The sequence below is a fragment of the Ambystoma mexicanum genome, chromosome 4p (genome assembly GCF_040938575.1).
Source record: "Ambystoma mexicanum isolate Mex_15411 chromosome 4p, UKY_AmexF1_1, whole genome shotgun sequence".
NCBI classification, from domain to species: Eukaryota; Metazoa; Chordata; class Amphibia; order Caudata; family Ambystomatidae; genus Ambystoma; species Ambystoma mexicanum.
The window spans coordinates 549,808,628-549,814,851 of NC_090927.1; positions in this window are offsets into that span (position 1 = coordinate 549,808,628).

Here is a 6,224-nt window from a genome sequence, read left to right on the forward strand (position 1 = left end):
ATGCAGCAAAGTGGTCCAGGTGATAGCAGGGTGGATAAGTGCCTAGCAGCTATATATGTGTTTTTTGTCGCTGACATTGACTTCAATTGCATTGCTGCATTAGGGATGGGGAACAAAATGCATCTCCCATAACAAGTCTGTTACTGCGAACGAATGTTGCCTATTTCATGGATCATGTTCCAGGTGGAATAGTCAATAGTTAAGGGAAACATATCCTTACATCTGAGGTAGCTATTGCAGAAAGGAATGGGTCAAGGCTCTCTTGCTGACTGAATTATTTTAACATGTAAAGAAACTAAAGATTAATCTGAAAAAAGCATATTTATTTATTTAAATGAACTAGTAATGAACGTTTCTGTAACTGAAATTGTAATATAAAGTGCTGTTACCTGCATGTGTTACTAAAAATAAATGTTTCCCTAACAATAAGTAAAAGTTAAGCAAAAATACAGATTAGGCTTCCTCTACACAAATTGCCATGCTGCTGCAAGCATGTGTAAAAGCCCTGCTTGGCCTTCCTAAAGCTCAACACAACCCAACAACCCAACAAGGAAGGGGGCCTTACTCACATTGCTTACTTAGATATCGTGAGTCAGTTTGTGCTACTGAAAAAGATCAATTCACGTGTGAATGCTCAATTCTCACACTACCTTGCAGAATTCACTTTCAGCAGTTGGAGCAGCCCAATTGACATGTGTGCGTCAATGCACTTAAAAACATCTACTGCCTGAGTCCAACAAGATTCATGTGTCACTTTCACTGAGGTTTCCCTAGCAGGTAATAGACACATTGGTACTCTCGGTTGGGCTCTAAATAGCAATTCAGACCAAGAATCACGCTGATTACAATATCCCCCAAGGATTACACTTAGTTAGCTATCCACATATTTTGCAGACAAAACTCCAAATGTCTGGAGAACTGAGACTCCTAACTTCAACAAGAAAGGGAACTGATCATTGTACTTCCATTTCATGCAGTGGTTCACTGGGGAATCCAGGAACACATGTCCAGAATTGCATTTCCATTCTGTTCTTCTCTGTTCAACAGTCATGTCTGAAGTTGGGAAATTTCAATGCACATCCTTTTACTATTTGTTGGTGATGAGTTATATTCTATCACGTTTTTAATGCACTGATAGTAAAATCGGATATAAACATGAACTCCTTTTCAGAGGCTGCCATTTTCAGTGTGAACACTGGTCACATATTTTATGTCCGACCTTTACTCCGACCTTTACTCGGATGAAATAAGATCAAACCTGGCCTGGTCACATGAGCACAAATTAAAGGAGGGACATAGGTGTTAGACCCCCTCAACGCTGGTGGGACTGCAGATTGCCCCCCCTTTATTAAACATAGCTGCAAGATGACCCACAACTTGCTGCAATAGAAAGGACATCACATTGCTAAAATGATTATTCTTTAAGATGCTAAGCAAGCCTTCTTAAGCTTACAATGACACTAATGAGGCAGGTTCTGTAAACAGTCAAAGGGCTTTGACCTCTCGGGACCTTCTTAGCACATGGGCCACCTGGGGACCTGCAACCCCCACTCACCTCCAAACTGTATCAATGAGGCTGCTGTGTACTTAATGGTACCTCTCCAAAGCTGGCATTCGTCCATGCAAATCTCCTAACTTGCCCGCACATGTGAAAAGCCTGTTCCTTGTGAACTGTGAATGGCATCAAGTTTCGCAAATGTGCATGAACGTTCGAATGATTAGAGCTGTTGGGGATCTTTGCAATACAAAGGCCCCACAGATCTTCCACCCAGAAATCTGCAACTTCTCACAAGACACTTAAATGTAGTGACAGAATCACCCATGCTCCCATTTTAAACTGATTTATTTGCATGATGTTATGGACAAACAAAGTTTTTTTAATTTTGTTTTAGCTTTCTTCACATTGTGCATAATGGCAATCCTCAGGTTGTGTTTTTGTAAGGCTAAGAATTGGGTTGTAGAAGCTAGAGGGGAATGATTGGTCTTACATTACTTGGTACTTTGTTACTTGTACATTTCCATTCTGAATGGGGAAAAAAAAGCTATACCCATTCCCTTTTTTCATAATGCACATCTGTGCACATTTATATATTTGATAGATTGGTTTATTACATATTTTCAGCAACCAGATCTAAGAACAAATGTGGTCAATCATGTGACTAGACTGAGCTCAAATCCCAGCTTCTTCCCTTCAAGTGTGTGATCTTTCGCACATTATTGTCCCCTGCTGTACCTTAGATGCCAAAACGGTTAGTCCATAGAAGTGATTCTGTTTATGCTACACACTTTTTGAAAACGCCTCAGTCACAGTTTAATAGACGTTTAATGTTGCTTCATTTATAATATTAGGAACCAATCATATGCGTTTCACAAAGTTTTTTCTGCCTTGTACTGTAACTCCACATGATGTACTAGGGTATAAAGGATTGTTGTCACTCATCATGGTGCCATTTTCTGTATTTTCCTTTACAGAGATGTCAATACATATGCAAACTCTATGTCAAGACCAGAAATTTCTTTTTATACATTAATTTATTTACGACTAACAGCCAGCAGCAATGAGAATAAACATTTCCAAATGTTAACAAGTTTTTCTTATTTAAAAATAATAATAATACTATACATGATGCCATATCACAACCCAAAATGCAGGCATAGCTCATGCTGCCATATCACCCACTAAATTCACATGTGTGCTTATCGAAGAGTCCTGCAACTTCACGCCATCCTTGGTTCTTTACTGCTAATTCCATCAAGTTATGCACCATTCTTTGTATGAACTAAACATGTGTGGTGTAGGAATGTTGCTTATACAAGTATTTTTTGGTATTATGCTTCACTGCGTTGGTACCAGAAGCTGCAGCGCGAACCCGCTCATTTGCGTAACACTGAGGCTCGTCCTACATGCATTTTCTCACTGCCTATATGGTACTGGCACAGGAACCTTTTAGTCCATTCATAGATAGCTTGCAGTAACTTCCTGGTACGTATGGAGCATTGCAGAGACCATCCATGAGACGCACTCCTTGGTCCATTCTGCTGCTGCAACAATGCCAATAGTTAGTATCACAAGGTTGGGCTATTGGGAAAGTGTGTTCTTGCGCCTGCTCAATGCACGTTAGGTACTTTCGAACAGGTGTTGCTTTGTGCTCATATGTAGAATGGACTTCTAAACTCTGGCCTGGTGCACAGATATTTAGGAGGACAACCTTGTTATATTGAACAGGGAGCCACTTCTGGGAGTCAGGCAAACCAATTAAGGTAGCATGGAGAGAGGCCAAGGATAAATCTCAGGAGAGGGTAGTTGGACCAGGGGTCCACAATGAGTCCACGCAGTGAAACACCAAGGATTACACTTAGACAGTTAGTTATAAAAATACTATATTTATTTTAGGACCAGAAAACACACTATGAAAAATTACTTATAACAGGCAATATTATAACACAATACTAAACACTATAAAACATATATACAGTCACTGTATTTTGTATGTTATTTATTTATTGAACATTTGTATGATACCTACACAGCAGAAAGTGTTTCCAGACACCACAAGTTGGTGCACAGTAAGCAATTTAACCCAAATCAATTGGTGCTAATCTAATTACTTACCTTCCTTCCTGATACCTGAAAAGGAAGGTAAATAATTAGATAAACTCCAACTGTCCACAGGAATTGCAGTCCTAACAAATGAAGTCAAACCCTAAGTTTTCCACGAGTTTTAGGAGTTGGGAAACAGTTAGAAGATGGGTTCTGGGGACGTGACAATGGGTTCAGAATACATAAGAAGACATTCACTGGTGAGTTTATGTATTTGAGGGATTTTGGGACAAGTTGTACCAAAGCCAAACAGTTGTGAAGCTATTTAAATGTTTGCGAACTATTAAAGGGTGGATGTAGGGGGGCAGGTAAGTATCGCTCCAACTGTACTTTGGTTTTGCCTCAGACTTGGCAGGACATTGGAGAGTAGTCTGAGGTATGTTTTCCCACTTTTGGTTCTTGTGGCAGATGTCCAGGAGCTGCGGGTACAAGAAAAGTTTTGGTCGGGTCCAGGAGCTGCTGCAACCTGTTCCTGTGGATGAATGCAGCAAACACAGATTCAGGCCTTTTTGAGCTCTCAACCACATGTGGAAAGCCAGTTTCATGGATGGTCACTGATGCATGGCAATAGCAGGGGACTCAGATGTTGTGGTTGAAGAACGCCTCCTATCTCCGGGCCCTTGGATGAAGGGATGTCCACATATCGCAGGAGGGCTACCTGCTGGACAAACTGAAGACCCTTAGAGTTCTGGACCAAAACTCGGAACTAAAGCGCTTCTACCATGGTATCCTAAACTGGAGCTGGTAAACCCCACGGATGTCCCGGGGACACGTCTAAAGGCTCCAACATGCAGAGTTACCAGAAGACACCGGAGCAGGTTGTTCCCACTGGTCCAGAGGGTTGAAGCACTGATGAGGGTCTTCAGAGAGCAGTAGCCAGACAGGGCTCCCCTGGGACTGCAGCAAGAATTAGTCGCAAGGCTTCTTCAAGGATCTTCCACTGGTCTCCCACAGTCTTCTCGGCTACAACAGGATACTTGGTTACTCTTCAGATCTGAAAGAATGGCAGCAGGACCCTTCTTCTTATCCTAAATTGAGGGGGGGAACAAAACTCAGTCCAACCAATAGAGGATATGCCCTACACACACACCCCAGCAGTGGCCCAATCAGGGACCCCTGTTGGTACAACTCATGCATACACTCCAGACATACTGAAACCAGTTTGTTTAGTGGGACCAGCCAGTCCCAATCCGCATGTTGGCTTCCAAGTCACATGGCATGTTCTAGCCAGCAGAAAGCAAGGCTTTGCCGGGAAAATGCATGACCATAAAAGGATTTTCCTGACCTGAGCAGGCAGTAACAGGGCAAGAAGTCTAGATGACCAAAGAACAAATTAAAAACCTTGTGACAAGGCCATGTTAGGACACTAGCCACTGTTAGTGTCCAAAATATGGGAAAAACAAAAATGCTATAAAACAGTACAGGAAAAAGTAATGAAAAGTAACTGCTGCCCACCAGTTTGTCTTTAGGCACATCTGACAATAACCCCAAATTCCTTTTGAGTGTTGTCTATGGTGATACAAAATGATCACCCATTGCACCACATTATAAGATGCTTTGTGCAATGTAAAAAATTTACCCAAAATAGATAATATGTAAAAGGAAATGGTCAGAGAACGAGAGAACTCTCCACATAAAGTGCCTAGAGCTTTTGGTGAGCTCCTTCACATTGAAAAGTCCTGCAAGGGATAAGATAAACTATTGTGTCCTCCTACGTATGGACAATGTTTCAGTGTTATGTATTATTAACTGCCTGGGAGTAACAATTCTAGCGACTAGTGGATCTGGTGAGAGGGTTTGGGCATTTATGCATGAACAGTAATATCAAACTCCAGGTCAACACTGTTGCAGACTGGAATTCCAGCCATCTACAGAACAGCAGTGATTGGAGGCTGTATGCCAGACTCTTTGCTGCAGATTGAGTGAAGTCTGGAGAGTCAGAGTCAAAGCCAATCCAGGGAGCATGAAGCTAAGCTATCCATGGACCCCTTGCCACATGCTGGTCAAGCATGCTTGTCCCTGCATGGCAACCTGTGCTACTTGTGTTCCTGACAGTCGCTATTTTCATATTTTCTGTACAAATTAAGTATTCTTACAACTGTAGAGTGTGGAGAAATTGAAGTAATGTTTTTGTGTATGTGGTTTGATAATCATAACTTTGTAATATAAATGTGGTTTGCTTCTATTTGCTCTCTTAGGAAATGCTAAATCCAGTGTCAGCTCCTCATACTGTCCCACCACCACCGGTTTCTCACATTGTCCACCCGTGCAGGTGCAGCCTGCCGTCTGCCAGTGACAACTCCTTACATCATCTATCAGGGCACCAGTGCGCGCACCTCACATTGTCCACCACTGTCACTTTCCCCCAAAGTTGGGGACTTAAGGCAATTACTAAACAGATGTGCTGCACACGCCGAGCTATTTTATTATGTCAAAGATCTTTGGAGGTCTAATACCCTGACCAGAAACACGCTACCTTAAACAATTTATTCCAAAATGTCCTGCGGGATTGTCCCCTCTTCTGCTTCACTCTCTTCCTTCACTAAGCCCCGTTTTACGTGGCCCACAACTTTCCTCCAGCTATTACAGCCCACCCCACCAACCTTTTCAGTAAAATTACTCC